This window comes from Chiloscyllium plagiosum, chromosome 4, assembly GCF_004010195.1.
Source record: "Chiloscyllium plagiosum isolate BGI_BamShark_2017 chromosome 4, ASM401019v2, whole genome shotgun sequence".
NCBI classification, from domain to species: Eukaryota; Metazoa; Chordata; class Chondrichthyes; order Orectolobiformes; family Hemiscylliidae; genus Chiloscyllium; species Chiloscyllium plagiosum.
The window spans coordinates 47,467,457-47,488,648 of NC_057713.1; the positions used below are offsets into that span (position 1 = coordinate 47,467,457).

The 21,192-nt window shown below is 43.1% G+C and overlaps 1 pseudogene; it reads left to right on the forward strand.

Moving 5' to 3' along the window:
• Window positions 1-566: 566 nt before the first annotated feature.
• LOC122549422 lies at window positions 567-20,970 on the forward strand (annotated as a pseudogene).
• The last annotated feature ends 222 nt before the right edge of the window (window positions 20,971-21,192 follow it).

A 21,192-nucleotide genomic window follows, 5' to 3' on the forward strand; every position in this document is an offset into this window, starting at 1 on the left:
TAAAGCATTTGCATTCATAAAAACTACCACACTGTGAATTAAGGCCCTTACAATGACAAAAATATAAGATTTTGCAATCAGCGGAAAAAAGTAACTCAAGGGAAAAGTGATGTGGCCACCTAAAGAATAACTACAGGAGCACAATATATTTTCAAAACAAAGATGGTGAATGGTTTAGAGGGGAACTTACAAATTATGATGTTCCATGTATTTTCTTTTTTTGTCCTTTAAGATGGTAGTGGTTGTGAATTTGGAAAGTGCTGGCCAAAGAACCTTTGTGAATATTCTGCATTGCATCTAGTAGATGATACACACTCCTGCTACTGTGCATTGGTGATAAACTGAATTAATGTATCAGAATGTGATGCCATTCAAGCAGCCTGTTTTTCTTGGTTGATGCCAAGCTTTTTCAGACAATAGCAATGTTATGACTTTTATCCACCCTCTGGAATGGACTAGTTTGTATCACATTACTAAGAAAATAAATCAACTAGAAATAAAATTGAACAAATCACATGACATAAAATTAGGCACACACACTCTTCCTCCAGACAAAAGGGGTAGCCATGGACACCAGTATGAGTCCCAGCTATGCCTGTACCTTTGTCGGTTACATGGAACAGTCCATCTTCCACGGTTACACTGGTACCATTCCCAACCTTTTCCTCCGCTACTTTGATAACTGTATCGGTGCCACCTCGTGCCCACACGAGGAGGTTGAACAGTTCATCAACTTCACCAACACATTCCATTCCGACCTTAAGTTCACCTGAACCATCTCAGACACCTCCCTCCCCTTCCTGGATATCTCCATCAAGGGTGACCGACTCAACACAGACATCTTTTACAAACCCACCGACTCACACAGCTACCGGACTACACTTCCTTCCACCCTGCCTCCTGTAAAAACGCTATCCTTTATTCCCAATTCCTCCATCTCTGCCGCATCTGCCCCCAGGTGAACCAATTCCAACATTGAACACACCAGATGGCCTCCTTATTCAAAGATGGCAATTTCCCCTCCCATGTGGTCAATGATGTTCTCCAGCGCATCTTGTCCACTTCCCGCACCTCTGCCCTCAAACACCACGCCTCCAACCACAACAAGGACAGAACACCCAGTCCTCACCTTCCAACCCACCAACCTTCGTAAACGTTGCATCATCCGCCACTATTTCTGCCACCTACAAATGGACCCCACCACCATGGATATATTTCTCACCTCTTCCCTATCTGCTTTCCATAAAAACCATTCCCCCCACGACTCTCTTATCAGGTCCATGCGCGCCACCAACCCACCCTCCCTTCCAGCACCTTCCCCTGTCACCGCAGGAATTGCAAAACCTGCGCCCACACCTCCCCGCTCACCTCCGTCCAAGGCCCCAAAGGAGCTTTCCACATTCATCAGAATTTTACCTGCACTTCCACATATGTCATTTACTGTATCCGTTGCTCCCAATGTGGTCTCCTCTACACTGGGGAGACAGGACGCCTAGTTGCAGAGCGCTTCAGAGAACATCTCTGGGACACCCGCACCAACCAACTCCTTTGCTCCGTGATCAAACACTTCAATTCCCCCTCCCATTCTGCCAAGGACATGCAGATCCTGGGCTTCGTCCATCAACACACCCTTACTACCCAATGCCTGGAGGCAGAATGCCTTATCCTCCACCTTGGAATCCATCAATATGGATTTCACCAGTTTCTTCATTTCACCTCCCCTCACCTGATCCTAGATCCAGCCTTCCAACTCAGCACCGTCCTCCTGACCTGTCCCACCCATCCATCTTCCTTGCCACCTATTCACTCCACACTCCTCTCTGATCTATTACCATTAGCCCTACCTCCACCGACCTATCATACTCTCAGTACCTTCCCCCCAGCCCCACCACCCTCCCATTTATCTCTCCATCCTCTCGGCTCACGAGCCTCATTCCTAATGAAGGGCACATGCCCGAAACGTCGATTCTCCTGCTCCTTGGATGCTGCCTGACCTGCTGTGCTTTTCCAGCACTCCACTCTCGATACGTTGTTCAGTCAAACATACAAGGTTCTCTCTGCTAAAATCTTGTGATTTCTACCAAAATTGGGAGAGATATCCCTCAGATTAATAAAGCAACTACCTAGCACAGCTAAATTCACTAAATCATAACTTATGGACAGTCCCAGAATTTTTCTGTATGCCCAGCCCATGGGAAGGTCGGACTAACCAGAGGTGGTGGCACAGTAGAACGCAGTCAGGAGAGAATTGCCCTGGAAATTGTCAACATTGAATCTGGACTCATGAAGTCTGCTGGCAGCACGTAAAATGTGGGCAAAGAAACCTTCTGATTACCACTTGCCACACACCCTCAAATGATGAATCAATACTCCTCTATGTTAAAAACTGCCAGACAGGACTTAAAGCAGGAGGTAAGAAAACCGGCATGAGGGAATAAACAGTGTGGTGTGATCCTCATCAACCTACTTGTCATAGAATCATCTATCCATGTCTGTATTGACAGTAACGTTGACTGCCCAGGCCTTGTGGAGACAAATCCTGACCTTATACTGAAGATGCCTCCATTGTGTTCCATGGTACTACTGTGTGAAATGCATATATATAGTTGAAAACTGGCCATTTATGAAATGCTATGAATAATCAACAGCACAAAAAATGGTATTCAGCCACATAATCCCAGCATGTCACTTATTCCATTATTACTATCTGGCTGGGAGACAACCCTTACCTAAAAAAGACTGTAGGGGAGTATGGCAAGAGCAGCACCATGTATACTCAAAACATAAGGGACCAACCTCACTACAATACAGGACTATACATAAACTATTGTGAGGTTTAAGTGATTCCACAAACATTGGATCAGATTAAAGCAGACCCGATACATTCAGTTATGAAAGTCGGTGGACAGTTACCTATCCATAATTGTCCTGATCCTAAATGGAGGCAGTGCATAGCACTTTAGTGCAAAAGGCTTAGCAGAAGCATTTTCAACTAAAAGTGCTGATTTGGTAATCTATTTTAGCTCATAGAGTCAAACAGCACAGAACATTCTGTTCAGTCCAACTTATGCTGACCAGGTTTCCTAAATTGAATTAGTCCTATTTGCCTGATTTGGCCCATAATCCCTCTAAACCTTTCCTTTCATGTACCTGTCCAAACGTCTTTTAAAAGTAATTGTACTCACCTCTCAAGAGACCCTTTGCTAATATCATCTTTGCTAATAATCTGCTTGGACTGACATTCCATCTGCTAGTTTAAGACTGAGAATGTTGTTCCCATGTCACTATTTCTATCTACTTCTGTGTCCACTCTCTCTTGATTGAACCAAACTGTTCATTATCTCATGGTCCCATATAAAAAGAAAGAAAATTAAGAACAGATATAGATAATATTGTCTAAACACTATTCCACAATTAAATAAAATCATAGTTGATTTTGAACTTGTCACTTCCCCTTTTCCCTTGGTGCGATAATAATAAATTCAATTATCAAATTTAAATTTTCATCATCTGGTTGATATATTTGAGACTTTCACAGAGTAATTTTTTTAAAAAAACAAGTAACATGAACTTAAAATGGCTATAGTGATCACCTGGGAGAAAGGTGAGGACTGAAGATGCCAGAGAGTCAGAGTGAGGAAGTTAAAATGCCACAACGGGGTTAGTCACCACGGGAATGCACACAGCTACCCCAGAGAGGCAAGACCAGCAGCAAATGGACACTGGTAACCTCGTAAACTGTTAAAATGGGGATAAAAATTGCCAGCATCAATGTGCGTAGCATCAAATCAGCTACGCGATGTGTTTCTACGATGGCCTTCCTGGCCAACATTAAAACCGACGTCCTGTTTCTGCAGGAGTGTGGGATACTGCACTTCAGCAGCTACAGGAGATGGTCGAGCTTGTGGGCCCATGGGCCGTCAGTTTGGTCAGGGGGCAACAATAGCCGCGCCTCCGGCCTGGGTATCCTGTTGCTAGGAGGCAACTTCACCATCTCCGAGGTTAAGGAGGTGGTGGGCGGGTGCCTCCTTGTCACTGACGTCATGCACAGGAATGCTCCCCTGAGACTGATTAAACTGTATGCCCCAGTGGGTAAGAGTGAACGGTTGGCCATCCTGCAGCAGCTTGCACTGCTGCTGGCTACGTCCAGGCCGGTCATTCTGGCCGGAGACTTTAACTGTATAATTGATGTAGATGGACTTTCCGGCGGGGGGGACGTAAACTGGACGCCACGTCCGGAGCCCTGATGGACACGGTAAAAGATGCCAAGCTGCACCACATCTTCAGCACCCCTGCAGACGGAGTGCAGCGTAGATACACCTGGTCACGGGCAGATGGGTCTATCCGCTCAAGAATAGATTATCTGTTTGTGTCCCGAACGCTCTCGGTCAGATCCACCGACATCACCTACAGGACGAGCAGCGGGCTGGTAAGGGAACATGGAAGCTGAACACAAAGCTGTTGACCCCGGGAAACATTGATGAGCTCAAGAGGGACTACGCAGGTTGGAGAACCGTGAAGCCCCTCTTTGAGTCCCCAGCGGACTGGTGGGAAACGGTAAAAGGGAACATCAAGAGGTTCTTCATCCTCAAAGATGTTCAGGAGGCGAGAGAGAGGCGGGGAAAACTGTCCCAGCTCCAGGAAAGTATGCAGAACCTGCTCCTGCTGCAGGCCATGGGGGTCGATGTCACAGAGGACGTCAAGGAGGTGAAGGGCCAGCAAGCCTCACTCTTTGCCTCAGAGGCCACCAAGATAATCTTCCGGTCCAGGTTCTGCTCAATGGAGCAGGACGAGACATGCTCACGTTTCTTCTTCCAGAAGGTGCACTAAGAGATCTCCGTGCTCAGCAGCCTGAAGGAAGAAGATGGCTTGATAACGTCATCTCAGGCTGACATCATGAGGATCAGCAAATCCTTCTATGCCAGTCTGTATGACGTGAAGCCAACCAACAGCGCGGCCTCCCAGTCGTTCCTGTCCTCTATCACGGAGGTCTTAGACGACAGAACACGGTAGAGGCTGGACCAGCCCTTATCTCTGGATGCACTGACCATGGCCCTCGAGTCTTTTGAAAAGAATAAAACTCCCGGAGGCGACGGCTTACTGGTCAAGCGCTATTCTGCTCTGCGGGACTTGATTGGCCAAGACCTGCTGGAGGTGTATGTCAGTATGCTTCGGGTAGGTACCATGAGTGAATCCATGAGGAAAGGCATCATCATCCTCATCTACAAGCAGAAGGGGGAGAGGGAGGAACTCAGAAATTGGAGACCAATCTCACTATTGAATGCGGATTACAAATTTCTGTCAAAGGTTATCGCCAACCGTGTCAGGTCTGCTCTGGGGTTGGTGATTCACCCTGACCAAACCTGTGCTGTAGCGGGCAGGAAGATCGCTGAGAGTCTCGGACTCCTCAGGGACACCTGCCTCATCAGCCTGAACTAGGAGAAAGCCTTTGACAGGATATCACACACGTATATGAGAGATGTTCTCTCCAAAATGGGTTTTGGGGAGGGAATCTGCAATTGGATCAGGCTGCATTGTCAGTGCAGTCTCAATAGATGGGTGGGAATCAGATAGCTTCCCAGTCAGATCTGGAGTCAGGCAGGGCTGCCCTCTCTCTCCAGCCTTGTTTGTGTGCTGCATAGAGTCATTTGCCGAGTCCATCAGGAAGCATGCGAGCCTGAGAGGGGTGACTATTCCTGGCAGCTGGGGCCTGTATGTTAAGGCCTCCCTGTATATGGATGACGTCGCTGTTTTCTGCTCAGATCCGCTGTCCGTGCACAGACTCATGTGCATATGTAACCAGTTCGAACAGGCCTCGGGGACCAAGGTAAACCGAGGCAAGAGCGAGGCCATGCTCTTAGGGAACTGGGCTGACCAATCCTCGATCCCCTTCACCATCAGGACCTGGGTGCTGGATATTTGGTTCGGGGGGGCTGGGGCGTGCGCCAAGTCTTGGGAGGAGCGTATCAGCAAAGTGAGGCAGAAACTGGGCAGATGGAAGCTACGGTTGCTCTCCATCGCGGGAAAAAACCTGGTCATCAGGTGTGAGGTACTGTCATTGCTGTTATACGAGGCACAGGTCTGGCCTATTCCCAGAACCTGTGCCGCTGCAGTCACCCAGGCCATCTTCCAATTTATATGGAGATCAAAGATGGACCGGGTCCGAAGGGACTCGATGTATAAAGATCTGGGCAACGGGGGGATAAAACGCACCCAATGCCACCCTCACCCCGATGGCCACCTTTGTGTGTGGCTGCATCAAGTTGTGCATGGATCCCCGGTACGCAAACACCAAGTGTCACTATGTAATGAGGTTCTACCTGTCCCTGGTGTTGCGAAGGACGGGCCTGGCCTCGCTGCCGCGGAACACTCCAAGTACTTGGACCATTCCGTATCACCTGTCCTTCGTGGAGAAATTTATGAAGAAAAACACCTTTGACCACAAGTCCATCAGGAAGTGGTCAGCACGTAGTGTCCTTGAGACCCTTCGGGAAAAGGAGAGGGCGGATCCTATCGAGCGGTTCCCTGAGCAGATTATCAAAGTCATTTAACAGAATGCCTCATCGCCAGAGCTTTCCAACAAGCACCAAGACATGGCTTGGCTGGTGGTGAGAAGGGCTCTGCCAGTGAGATCCTTTATGCACGCCTGGACTCTCAGCCGCACCGCATGCTGCCCGCGAAGCGGCTGCGGGAGCGACGAGACTGTCACACACCTCCTTCCGGAATGTGCCTATGCAGAAGGAGTCTGGAGAGGAATGCAGTGGTGTTTGTCGAGGTTTGTCCTGAGCAGCTCCGTGATGTGGGACTCCATGCTCTACAGTCTGTTCCCCGGGACGCACACCGAGACGAACATCAACTGTGCCTGGAGGATCATCAACTCGGTGAAGGACGCTCTCTGGGCGGTCCGAAACCTGTTGATCTTCCAGCTGAAGGAGTTGACCCCGATTGAGTGTTGCAGACTGGCTCATTCCAAGGTCCTGGACTATGTGTTGACGGATGCGCTGAAGCTTGGGGCAGCTGCCGCCAAGGCGCGGTGGGGAAAGACCACTGTGTAAGGTTTGCCTGCCTAAGAAGAACAGGGGGCCCATGCAGTCTTTTGGGCTGTGCTGATGCCTCAGCTAAATATATGGACATATGATTGATAAATGTACAGACCTGTATATACAAATGATAAATTCTGATCTCTGTATGCAAATGTTTACGTATGTATGGCATGACCAACTGTACAGACCATCAAATTGTTTTATGAATAAAGTATATTTTTGAAATAAAAAAAAAGTTAGTTCCATGCTTTGCTTCTCTTTCAGGACACATTGGGGACTCAAGGGTTAAACATTCCACTGCCAAAGGACTTACTGCAGTATCACTGAAAGCCTGTACTCTTACAACACAGATGGAACATATCAGTTGGGGGGAGGCTGACTGGATCTCAGAAATAGAGCCTAGTTGAGTCACACATGTACATTCCCCCGGAGCCCCATACAGAGGTAATTGCCCTTTCCCGAGAAGACTGATAGCCTTGGCCACAACCCTGTTAAACTGCTTGCTGCTCCCATTGTCTTACTTCCCCTCAATAGTAGCAACAGGATGTGAATCCCCAATTTACAGCAAGCAAACCCTTCTGCCCTAATCTCTTCCCATCGACACATAATTATAAAGAATGCAATAATCAGTTTCTATAATCCATTCACACGTTATCACAGGATATCAACATTCATTGGGCTTTGTAAATTCATAATTACCTACTTTAAACTATGTGATGACAATCACCCATGTTACTGATAAACCTTTTGTTTAATTCCTACAAAATATACTGTCTCTGTGTGTAGAACAGAGATTCGTGGAGAAGTGTAACCATAAGTAGACACACAGTTACTTCTTCAGGAAGAAGGGCTTATGCCTGAAACGCCGATTCTCCTGCTCCTTGGATGCTGCCTGACCTGCTGCGCTTTTCCAGCAACACATTTTTCAGCTCTGATCTACAGCATCTGCAGTCCTCACTTTCTCCATGTTTTGCACCTTCTCTAGTAGATACATCCACATACTGAATCAGAAAATTTTCTTGTACACACTTAAGAAATTCCTCTCCATCTAAACCCTTAACACTATGGCAGTCCCAGTCTATGTTTAAAATCCCTGACCATAATCACCCTATTATTCTTACAAATAGCTGCTATCTCCTTACAAATTTGTTTCTCAATTTCCCTCTGACTATTAGGAGGTCTATAATACAATCCCAATAAGGTGATCATCCCTTTCATATTTCTCAGGCAGCACGGTGGCTCAGTAGTTAGCATTGCTGCCTCACAGCACCAGGGACCCGAGTTTGATTCCCGCCTTGGGCGACTGTCTGTGTGGAGTTTGCACATTCTCCCTGTGTCTGCATGGGTTTCCTCCGGGTGCTCCGGTTTCCTCCCACAGTTCCAAGATGTGAAGGTCAGGTGAATTGGCCGTGCTAAATTGCCCATAGCGTTACATGCATTGGTCAGGGGTAAATATAGTGTGTGGATGGGTTACTCTTCGGAGGGTCGGGCTGGACTTGTTGGGCCAAAGGGCCTGTTTCCATACGGTAGGGAATCTAATCTAATCTAAATAACTTCCCTGGATGTATTTCCGGGAATATCCTCCCTCAGCACAGCTGTAATGCTATCCCTTATCAAAAATGCCACTCCCCCTCATCTCTTGCCTCCCTTTCTATCGTTCCTGAAGCATTTGTATCCTGAAACATTAAGCTGCCAGTCCTGCCCATCCCTGAGCCATGTTTCTGTAATTGCTATGATATCCCAGTCCCATGTTCCTAACCATGCCCTGAGTTCATCTGCCTTCCCTGTTAGGCTCATTGCATTGAATTAAATGCAGTTTAATTTATTAGTCCTACCTTGTCCCTGCCTGCCCTGACTGCTTGATGCACTTCTGTTCTCAACTGTAACAGTCTCAGATTGACTTCTTTTCTCACTATCTCCTTGGTTCCCCTCCCCCTCCTCCCCCAACCTTACTAGTTTAAATCCTCTCGAGCAGCTGCAGCACATTTCCCTGCCAGTATATTAGTCCCCTTCCAATTTAGGTGCAATCCGTCCTTCTTGTGCAGGTCACTTCTACCCCAAAAGAGATTCCTATGATCCAAAAATGTGAATCCTTCTCCCATACACCAGTTCCTCAGCCATGCATTCATCTGCTCTGTCCTCCTATTCCTGTCCTCAGTAGCTCGTAGCACGGGAGTAACCCAGATATTACTACTCTTGAGGACCGCCTTTTTAAATTTCTGCCTAACTCTCTGTAATCTCCCTTCAGACTCTCAATCTTTTTCCTTCCTCTGTCGTTGGTTCCAATGTAGACAATGAACTCTTGCTGGCCCCTCTCCCCCGTGAGAACATTCTGCATCCTCTCTGAGACATCCTTGATCCTTGCACCAGGGAAGCAACAACTATTCTGATTTTTCGCTGCTGGCCACAGAAATGTCTGTCTATACCTCGGACTAGAGAATGCCCTAACACAATTGATCTCTTGGAACCTGACGTATCCCTTGTTGCATTAGAGCCAGTCTCAATTCCAGAAACTTGGCTGTTCGTGCTACGTCCCCTGAGAATCCATTTCAAACAGCATACTTGTTTGAAATGGGTATAGCCACAAAAGACTCCTGCACTAGCTACCTACCTTTCTTACCTTTCCTGGAGTTAACCCATCTTTGTGACTGTATCTGAGACTTTTCCCCCTTCCTATAACTGCCATCCATCACATACTGTTGTTGTTGCAAATTCCTCATTGCTTCCAACTGTCTCTCCAATCGATCCATTTGATCTGATAAGATTCGCAACCAACAGCATTTATAGCAGATATAATCCGCTGTAACCCTTAAACTCTTTAAACTCCCACATCTGACAAGAAGTGCATATTACTCTACTAAAGGCCATTTTTGCTTCTTCACAATCTAAAGACCCAGAAAATAACACCGCCTTATTCCTCTATACCACTGCCCCAGATTAAATTAATAGTTATGGCTTATATTTTAAGTTTAATCAAGAGACATATCTCCACAAACATATAATCAAGAAAGAACCCACTCTACTCACTACTGCAGACTTTCTGTAGGTCATGCTTAAAACAACAATACACTTATCTGCTTCTGTGCTGTGAACTTCACCCAACAGTTCCTCCAAGATCAGTCGTGAATTTCACTGTTTGTTAATTTTCCCAGATGTACTCCGATGTCCAGTGATACATAAATTCACACAGCAAAGGCAGTGTCAGTTTCTTTCTTTGTCGCTGTCCTGCACTGACCTCACCATGTGCTTCCTTTGTCAATTGTTCTCCCTTTTCAAACTGCTGTTGTTTTGACTTTTTCTTCCAAAAGTTCCAAAACATTACAACAGCATATAAAACAATAATTGCAGCTCCTAGAATTAGAGGAAATCACCTCCAGCACCTGAAATACCTCAATAAAGGAGCAGCTGTTACAGCCAGAAATTTTTCCCGTTCTCCATCTTGGATTACCCAGAATCTTGTTGTTTGTCATTTTTATAAATGACCTGGATGAGAGTATAAAAGTTAGTAAATTTGTGGATGACACTAAGGATAGTGATGACGTTGAATTGAAATAATATCCTTTATGGAATAACTTACCGATTTTGTCCAATGACTGGCAAGCTTGTGTCTCGTGCTGTACTGTTTTGTTCTGTGCTTGTGGCATTTCGTGGTATGATGATATAATTCTCTTACGAAAAGAATGACAGTTGATGAATTGTCCTTAACTCACAGAGTTACTTCAATCTTTCCACCCCCTCCCAACTGTCCCTCCAAAACAAAATCTAGTTACTAATAAAACAGGTTCTAAAACTTCTGTCGGCCTGTTGATTTGCATAATTATTTAAAATCTTAATTGACATCTCAGATAACATTCAAAATGTTGTGAAACTTGAAAAGGTTCAGAAAGGATTTACCAGGATGTTGCCAGGGTTGGAGGATTTGAGCTACGGGGAGAGGCTGAACAGGCTGGGGCTGTTTTCCCTGCAGCGTTGGAGGTTGAGGCGTGACCTTATAGAGGTTTACAAAATTATGAGGGGCATAGATAGGGTAAATAGACAAAGTCTTTTCCCTGGGGTCGGGGAGTCCAGAACTAGAGGGCATAGGTTTAGGGTGAGAGGGGAAAGATATAAAAGAGACCCAAGGGGCAACATTTTTACGCAGAGGGTGGTACGTGTATGGAATGAACTGCCAGAGGAAGTGCTGGAGGCTGGTATAATTGCAACATTTAAGAGGCATTTGGATGGATATATGAATAGGAAGGGTTTGGAGGGATATGGGCCGGGTGCTGGCAGGTGGGACTAGATTGGATTGGGATATCTGGTCAGCATGGACGGGTGGGACCGAAAGGTCTGTTTCCATGCTGTACATCTCTATGACTATATGACTCTATGCACATGTCAAACAGGATGAAATTATGTGTATACCTAAACGATACAATTAAATGGTAAAAAAAACTAAAGCATTCTTTTACTAAGCACTCTTTTCCCCTGGTGCCAGTGTGTGCAGCAGTTTGACAACTTATATTTTTGGGTTAAAATCAACTGTGGGTTAATTTGCCTGGCTGCTGAATGTATGATGATCAACATTTGCATCTGGTGAGAATTGCTGGTCACACAAGCAAATCATTATCTTGTAGCCAAATGGTTCAATACCTTTGAATCAGAGGCTGATGCACAACAGATTTATAGATGTCTTTGGGAAGAAGTTAAAACCTTCCAGAGTACGCCTATAAAGGCCAGGGTTAAAGCAAAGCCAATGGCTATCAACACTTTTCTACCAAAGAATGGTTACAGACGTCTTGACATGAACTTATACACTCTGCCGAGGTACACATCATTTTATGTGCCTACGATATACAGTGCCCAACACCAATTTCTACTGTATAGCCTTCTAACTCCTCAGTCCTGGTCAAGAACTCACAGCTATTTAGATCCTACTTTGGTATCTCCATTCCCTAATGCTAGTTTTACAAATGGATTTACTGCAGCTCCAAACTTCAAATCTGCTACAGCCCCTTTGTCCTCACTCAGACAATATAATCCTCGGAATGGGAACCACAGCAAAACGCAACTGTGCCCCACATTGCCAAACACAGACCGTGGTCCAGGACTTTTAGAAAGCCCAAAGATATTTAATTTTTCTATGGACCGTCTGTTCAAAGTCCACAAATGCGACCAGCTGGACCAAAGAAGACACAGATCCATAGTAGTGCAGGTTATAAGAGAGATGTTGTTGTGATCACCCAGCATGGGCTGAAGATGGAAGAATTCTTATGGATACAGGAAGAAAAAGGAAGACAATTTTTTGGGATCTCAGACACAGTCCCCTCCACTAAAGCCACCATCACCTAACTTTGAACTAAGGTTGTCCGTCTTACCTCCTTTGCCTGGAGCTGCAATTTGAAGACTGAAGAGGTTCTTGAGGATAGACTATCAAATGTGGTCAAAGTACTTCCAAAAGAGAAGGCACAGATATTACAGAGTAAAAATGTTGATGCAAGCGCTAACACTATACCTTCAGGAATACCATAGGAGACGTTGCCATCAATATCTCCAATTGCACTGCCAGCAAGTTCTGAGGGCTCCCCTTCACCACCTCATTCTCCAGATATCAATGAAACAAAGAGCCAGGAAACCAAGCAAAGAGAAACACAAACTCCTTTGGAAAGACTGACTACATCCGTTTCTACTGCAAGTAAATCAGTACAAGTGAACAGAGCAGCCACAGAACTTCAAACAGAGGAGTGCTAAAGAATCTCTAACACAACAACCACAGAAGGAGCAAAAACCCAATACTGCAGCCAGCAACAAGGATGACAAAAAAGTTTCAGAAATTCCAGTCGACAAAGAGTCCAAAAATAAAGACCTATCTATTGGAAAGACAAACCCAGGGAAGCCTAGCGACCAGCGAAGACAATCGCGTCGCAGAACACCCCGTCTGAGCATCAACAAACACACAAATAGAGATCAATACACACACCCTCAAAATCACCCAACTGAAGGTGCTGAAATTGTGGTATTGATTGAAAACAGTCTGGTCTGTTCAAGTGTAAATCCCCTCCCCCAAGTCTCCAATCTGAGAACAGAGGTTGTTAAAATAATGGTTTGCTGGAAAAGGGCTTGAAGGCAACAAAATGCACTTGGTGTTGAGAGAGAGTGTAATACTACTTGCCTTAGGCTACGACTTTTCAGTATTTGGTGAATTGTCTACTGTAACTTAATCTCCTGCTCAGTTGTGGATTGGAAAAATTCTTTGCCCGTTTGAAGGTGGGGGGAATAAATGGAACCATGATCAGCAAACTGGCATGAACATTATGCTGTGAGTCAGAATGTGGGTTTATTGTTCAGTGTGACTTTGCTGTAATTACACAAGAATGAAAGGGGAAGCAGTGGATGTTGGATCTACTTTCATGATGTTGAGCAGTGTGGCAAATGGTTTTCTGTTCTACAGATCTATTTGGCACAGAATGTGATCAGTGTGTGAATGCTGACATTTAACTTTCTTTGTATATGGTATAAAAAATCTCAAACCCATTAATTAAGTGTTAGTGGGAAGTGATTGGAGTCATGACCTGGTTGGTAGATTTAACACAAGCTATTTAATTTCTTTGCTTTCTATTGTATAGATTTCTGTCTTTTGCACTGTTAATAGTAAGCAAGCCAGTTGATTTTGAATAAGGGTAGGGCGGTTGTCTAACATGTAACAGTGATTATAAATTACTACAAAAGACTGGATTATGTATCTCTGTGCTCTAAAGTAGGTAGCAATGGATTTTTATTTTTAATGCTCATTTCCAAGTGCTTTTTTTTATTAAAAAGAGAAACACACAGTCAATACACTGGCACTTTCCTGTAATTTGGTACATTGCAAAGTACTTGAAATGGGGTGAGGATTAGAGATTGGAGTAGAATTTGCCTGAATTTTCACCAAGACCCTTCTCTCTCTCTCTCTCTCTCTTTTTCCTCTCTCTCTCTCTTCCCCTCTCTTTTCTCTCTCTTTCTCTTTTTTCTCTCTCTCTTTTGAGCAGTTACTTTAGTCTGGTTTACTATGGTTTTGTCTAATTGCCAGTTTTTTTTTCGAAGTGATTCATCTCTGCTGTGGAAAATGTTGGATTAGTGTCTGAATTTTTGTTTAAAATACATAATATCAAAGGACAAGCGTGCACTGAGTCTACTGCCATCTACTTAGTTGCAGGTGATATGTGGATGCTTCTTGTTTTGCTACACAGGAAGAAAGTATTGACTCTTTTAAAAATACCTATGGCTAGTTGCCATAGTAACCCAGACTAAAGTAACTGCTCAAAAGAGAGAGAGAAGAAAGAGAAAGAGAGAGAAAAGAGAGGGGAAGAGAGAGAGGAAAGAGAGAGAGAGAGAGAAAAGGGTCTTGGCTGAACAAAGAATGTGAGAAGAAAGGGAGAAAGAAAGAGGGAGGAGAACTGCCAAGTCCTAGCAAGTAAAAGACTGCTCAAAAAATATCTCTCTTAAAAGTACCTTTTCCATCAGTAACCTGTGATGCAGAAATTCATAACAAGGAGAAAAGAAGACACAGGAAGATCCAAAGAGAAGAACCTACAGCTGCCTGGTTTTAAGATAGGAAGAGTTATTTTGTAAATCTTAATTGGGAGTTTTATCAGACTAGTATTATAGAAGGGAAGGTAAAAGATAGATTAAAAAAAGAAATTGTAAAGAATGGTTAGTTAATTATTCTCTGTTATACTTTAAGAAATAAAATTATTAATTTTTATTTTACATAGTTCTTGGCCACTCGAATTTTTACAGAGTACTGCATGGGATAAATCTTTTCTGTGTTCCTGGTTTTAAATTAAGCAGAGGAGTTAACCCTGTGTTGTAACAATAGGTTACAGAGACACATAGATAAGGTGCAGAGCTGGACTGAGAGGTGGCAAATGGAGTTTAATGCGGAAAAGTGATTCACTTTGGAAGGAGTAACAGGAATGCAGAGTACTGGGCTAGTGGTAAGATTCTTGGTAGTGTAGATGAGCAGAGAGATCTCGGCATCCGTGTACATAGATCTCTGAAAGTTCTAAGCGTTGCTAAGAAGACATGCGGTGTGTAAAGCTTTTGTTGGCAGAGGGATTGAGTTTCAGAACCATGGGATCATGCTGCAGTTGTACAAAACTCTGGTGCGGCCACATTTGGAGTATTGCATAAAGTTCTGGTCACCGCATTATAGGAAGGGTGTGGAAGCTTTGGAAAGGGTTCAGAAGAGATTTACTAGGATGTTGCCTGATATGGAGGGAAGGTCTTACGAGGAAAGGCTGAGGGACTTGATGCTGTTTTCATTAGAGAGAAGAAGGTTGAGAGGTGACTTAATTGAGACATATAAGATAATCAGAGGGTTAGTTAGATTGGACATTGAGAGCCTTTTTCCTCAAATGGAATGGCTAGCATGAGGGGGCATAGCTTTAAATTGAGGGGTGATAGATAGAGGACAGATGTCAGAGGTAGTTTCTTTACTCAGAGAGTAGTAGGGGGCGAAGAATGCACTGCCTACAACAGTAGTAGACTTGCTGACTTTAAGGGCGTTTAAATAGTGATTGGATAGACATATGGACGAGAATGGAATAGTGTAGGTTAAATTGGCTTCAGATTGGTTCCACAGGTCGGTGCACCATCGAGGGCCAAAGGGACTGTACTGCGCTGTAATGTTCTATTACCTGAAGTGAAACAACTATTACCTGAAGTGAAAATGTAACACCCCAAGTACTTTTATTCATTATGTATATAATTTCTTCTTTCTTTCACTCAAGAAAACCTTGTAATTGGCCCCTGCATTTTGATCATGGTCTAATATTTTATAAATGAGACGTGATAACTGAACACTAAAATAAATTTTAAACAAATGCTGTCACCATCCATTTGGGATTAAAAGAAGGTAGTTGGATCATCTTGTTAACCTGTGTGTAACATACTCTATGGTTTCATAGTGTCTAAATTCTATCAGTCTTAGTATACTGAATGACTGGATATCCTCAGCACTCGAGGTTGTGTTCCAAAGATTTACAATTCCTTGAATGAAGACATCTCTCTTCATCTCAGTACAAAATAACTGATTCCTTATGATGAAACTGTGTTCCCTAAATTAGATTCTCCAGCCGGAGAGAACCCTCTCCACATCCACACTATCAAGTTTGTACAACAACTTGCATTTACATAGCAATATGGTAAAACATTCCACCGTACATGACAAAAGTGTTATGAAGTTGAAGGCATGTACTGTACCTTTAAGAGAGAGTGAATGTTGTTCTGAACTAAGAGCTTTTATGACTGGATGGTAGTCTCAGAGTGTACTTTAAAACTGAAAATATGTAACATTTGGCTATGAAATGGATATCTGAGTTGTTTGCTGTTTTGACAACAATTTGAATTTAACCAATCAGTTTAAATTACGCCCCAGGATCCTAAAACCCATTTGCATTTCAATTTATTGTTTTGTTAACATTGAACCAATGAGATGATCAGATGTTGGGTATATGAAAATGCAGGTGTTTTGAAAATTGTAGAGATAGTGAGAATCTGAAATTTGAATTTGCTTTGACTTTCTTTTTGGGTTTTGTCATTTTAACTTCGTTTATTTTCAATTTAAAAATTCGATTGCTTGAATTTTCAGCAGATGTTGGAGGTATCAACAGTTTCAACATAAGTAGTTATTAAAGAGGCTCCTGATATTTGAGGTTACAGGGAGCAAGGGGCTTATGGTATTTGAGGTTAAAGGGAGCAAGAGGGTCCTGGTATTTGAGGTTACAGGGAGCAAGAGGCTCCTGGTATTTGAGGTTATAGGGAGCAAAAAAAATTGCAATATTTCTTTAAAAAATTAACTTAAGTATTGATTGAAGTAATTTAAAAATATATATATAATGAGCAATTATATAGACAGAACAGATGATCCATCATCAATGTTAGTAAAATTATGTGAAAAATTTCCTGAAAAGTCTGAGGCCTTTAGAAAACTGGAGGTCTAAACATTGGGTGATGAAAAATGGCCAATAGGTGTCCCTAAAACTGTTCAATTGGTTAAATCGGCTCAGCAAATGATCTGGCAATGTAACATGGGAGCCGGAATGAAAGAGTTAATTGGACTATGGAAACAGTTTTGTGATGAGAGGCACAAAGAATCAGTTTTGCGCTCATGGCAAGATACTGCCACCAAATTGGGGATTGAATTAACTGCAAATGGTGTTATAGAATCTGTTGAGGTTCTTAAAAATGAATGTGCTCAAGCAAAACAATTACAGAAACAGAATGAGAAGTCACAAGTGACTGGTAAACAAACAGAACTACGCAGTTCGATGGTTGGCTTTAATTTTAACGAGGAAGGCAATGATAGATGAGTGGGTTTTTTTTGCAGCTCCCATTTCAAACTCTTCCTTACAGGCTGATCAGTCTTTGGAATGTACAGCAGTTTCACTTAATTCTCACATTCCCGTCACTCCCCCACAGCCCATTTCTAGGTCTTCCCAGTTCAGACTCGTAAATGATCCTTGTACTTCCAAATCTGAAACTGTTGTAAGTTCAGCAGTAATACCCCGATCTAAACCACGGACTACTAAAGCTATAAAGACTCTTGTTCCTCCCTCTCCTTTTCAGGATGCAGAACATATTGCTTATAATACTCATTGTAAGGAGAAATTAAGGCAGTCCAGATCTATTAGTAAGCATCATGTTCAACAACCAGAAACTTTTTCAAATTCCTCTTCTGAAGATACAGATGAAAAGCCCACATTAAAAATGTTCCCTGTAAGGGAACTACCAAACCCACAAGCTGCTGCTCCTAACGCAACTATTCGCATTTATTGCCCATGGAAACCCCATGAAATCATGTCTATTATTAATAATGCACTGGACCGTCACAAGGTGCCTCAACAATTTGTTGATTTCTTAAATACTACAAGTAAGGTTTACGATGGTAATGCAAAGGACCTTTGGTCTCTTTTACAGCAATTATTACCCGCTCTGGATATGCCTGTTTTATTGAACACATTAATCATGACAATTTTACTGACTTTGCTAATGCTGTAATTCAGGAGCAACAAAGACAAGATAATATTCTAGCTGCTGCATCTGCTGTATTGGCAAAACCTATTGACCTTGCTCGTATTCTGGAACCATGACCGAAAAATAAAGAGACTGCTGAGGATTTTTTGGAACGTTTTAGAGAATGTTATGAATCTTATTCTGGAGATCAAGGCCGAAATTTTAATGCTGTTAATATTCAGTATAACTCTATGTTATTAAACTGTTTGCCGTCCTCTGTAACCACAGCCGTCAAAACAAATAACTTGGAATGGGTTGAAGCCACTCCTAATCAACTCCGCCGTTCTATCAGAGTTCTATGGAAACATCAAAGTGAAGAAAAACCTCAAGTTCATGTGAAATCGGAATTTGTTGTTCGAGAAGGATCTTCCGAGCAAACATCTCGGCGTAATAATAAAGGTTCTGTAACTAACCGGAACAATGATCGTGGACGTAATCAGAAGGCTCGTTACCCTCCATCCAGAAATATACCTATTGGCTGTTTTAATTGTAATAGCCAATATCATTGGGTCCGTGACTGTCCGACCCAAGTCTGCTCTATCTGTGCCAGTACTTACCATTGACATACTGCTTGCTCTAAAAAGGTATCAAAAGAAGGACACAGAAGACAATTCACCAGTTTTTCTCAGAATAATCCTTTTTCTCAATGACTACATAATTTCCCTTCACGTGTCCTGTCTTTTAAGCAGGAACCTACAGTCCTACTCAAAGTTAACAACAAATGGTATCCTTTTTTAATTGACACAGGAGCTTCAATGTCTTCTGTAAGATCTGACATGGACTAACCAATTTCAAAACAAACGAAGAGTTTGTCTGGTCTACAAGGAGAGAGCAAAGAATATCTACTTTCTGAATGAGTTCCTGTTTATCTTCAAGGTTATTCCCCTACCTCATCGTTTTGTAATTACAAACAAAATGCAGTTTGATGGGACAAGATTTGCTGTGCGCCTTTCAAGTAAAACTTGAATGTTCCCCCGATGGTGTCCAGCTTGATTCCGATTCATACGAACATCAGTTGTATGTATCCACTAAACCACAGTGGTGGTCACTTGATATTGATCCCCAAAACTCTGGAGACCACATTACTCTTGCTTATGACCGAACAGGCCAGGATGAAATTCTTGAAAATTTTTTTACGGATTTAATTGGAACCAAATGGACAGTGCACATTTTGGCCCATGTCACCGGTCCGGAAGGAGAGGCAGATTCTGTTGAAATACTTCCTCGTCTATGGAAGCAAGGGGACTTATCAGCACTTCATATCATTCGAAAGGTTAACCCGCCTCATCATGCTAGAGAACCTGGCCCTATGGTTCACCGTGCAATCACCAAGGCTGACCCACATTGTTATGTGTTACAGATGATCCAAAAAGATTTGACTGTTCAATATTATACAACTCCTAATCCCTGTAGTGCTACACTTCAGCATCATGAGAGTCGAGACATCCTTGATTTAGTCATTCCAGATGTATGGGCTGAGGCATCCACTCATATTGGACTGTGACCTTATTCAAGTTGCTTTAAAACCAGATGTTATCTTGCCATCCATTTGCCAGTATCCGCTGAAACAGCAAGCAATTCCAAGTATTACTTTTTTAATAGAAGATTTCCTCCATCAAGACATCTTAGTCCCATGCCAATCACCTTGTAACACTCCAATTATGGCTGTCCCAAAACCTGGAAAACGAAATCAATACAGAATGGTTCAAGATTTGAGAGCTCTCAATGCCATTGTTCAGCCACTTCATGCCTTAGTTCCAAACCCAGCTCATATTTTATCAAATACACCTGCGGATACTAAATGTTTCGCTGTTGTTGATCTTCAACATGCATTTTTTTCACTACCACTTCATGAGAATAGCCTGTACTTACTTGCCTTTACCTTCAGTGGACAGCAGTTAACTTGGACTCAACTACTCAGGGTTTCGTTCATTCTCCAACACTTTTTTCTCAGATCTTACAAAAACAATTGGAATGTCTAACCTTAACAAGTGGATCTACATTAGTTCAATATGTGGACGACCTCCTTGTAGTCAGCATTGATGAAGAATCAAATAGATCTGATGTTGTCCTTCTTCTGAATTACTTAAAGCACTTGGGTTACTTGGTCTCCTCACAAAAAGTCTCCATCGCACTATGCCAAGTCAAGTTTTTGGGTTTTATTATATCAGCTGATTCATGTGCCCTGGAACAGAGCCGCATAACTCCTATTGTCAACTTCCCAGCCCCAACCACTGTGAGGCAAATGCGCCAATGGCTGGGCATGGTCAACTTTTGCAGACAATGGATTTCCAAAGCATAAATAAAAGCAAATGTCCAAGTTCGGCCGGATCTTTCTGATATGCTGATCCCCAACCTTGATATCAATATGTTCACTGATGGAAGTTCCTTTATCGACCATACTCGTCTTTCAGTTATAGTTGATGACTGTGGCTCTATCTTGGAGTCAGCTGCCTTTGATAGCCCTTTTTCAGCTCAGCAAGCCGAACATTTTGCACTCATTCATGCTTGTATTTTAGGGGCAGGACTCCGCACTAACATTTATACTGATTCGCGGTATGCTTTTGATGTTGTACATGATTTTGGGCAACTTTGGAGTAACAGGGGATTTTTAACATCATCTGGTACTCCCATCTCTCACCGACAATTTGTATCAGACCTTGTAACTGCACTCTTACCTCCAAAACAGGTATCTGCTATAAAGTGTACTGCTCATGGAAAAGGCCAAAACTCTGTTGATATGGTTAACCGTGCCGCTGACATGGCTGCAAAACAAGCAGCTTGTAACCGCCTCGTGATTGTGCCTAAAATGATGAGTCAGACTGAAAGTTCTGACAAGAATAAGTCTGCCTCGGATAAACTAATGCCAACCATTCAAGATGTAGTTACCTAGCAGAGGGATGCCTCTGAATCTGAAAGGCAGTTGTGGTCTAAAGCCGGCTGTTATTGTAATCCTGTTACTAAACTATGGACCATTCCAACTGGACAGATTTGTATGTCAAATGAACTTGCTTTATGGGTAGTAGATTGTATTCATAATGCTATTTACTTGGTGCTCGTTCAACGTCTGATTTGCTTTTGAATACCTGGTGGCATCCTCGCCTCCAACAGATGG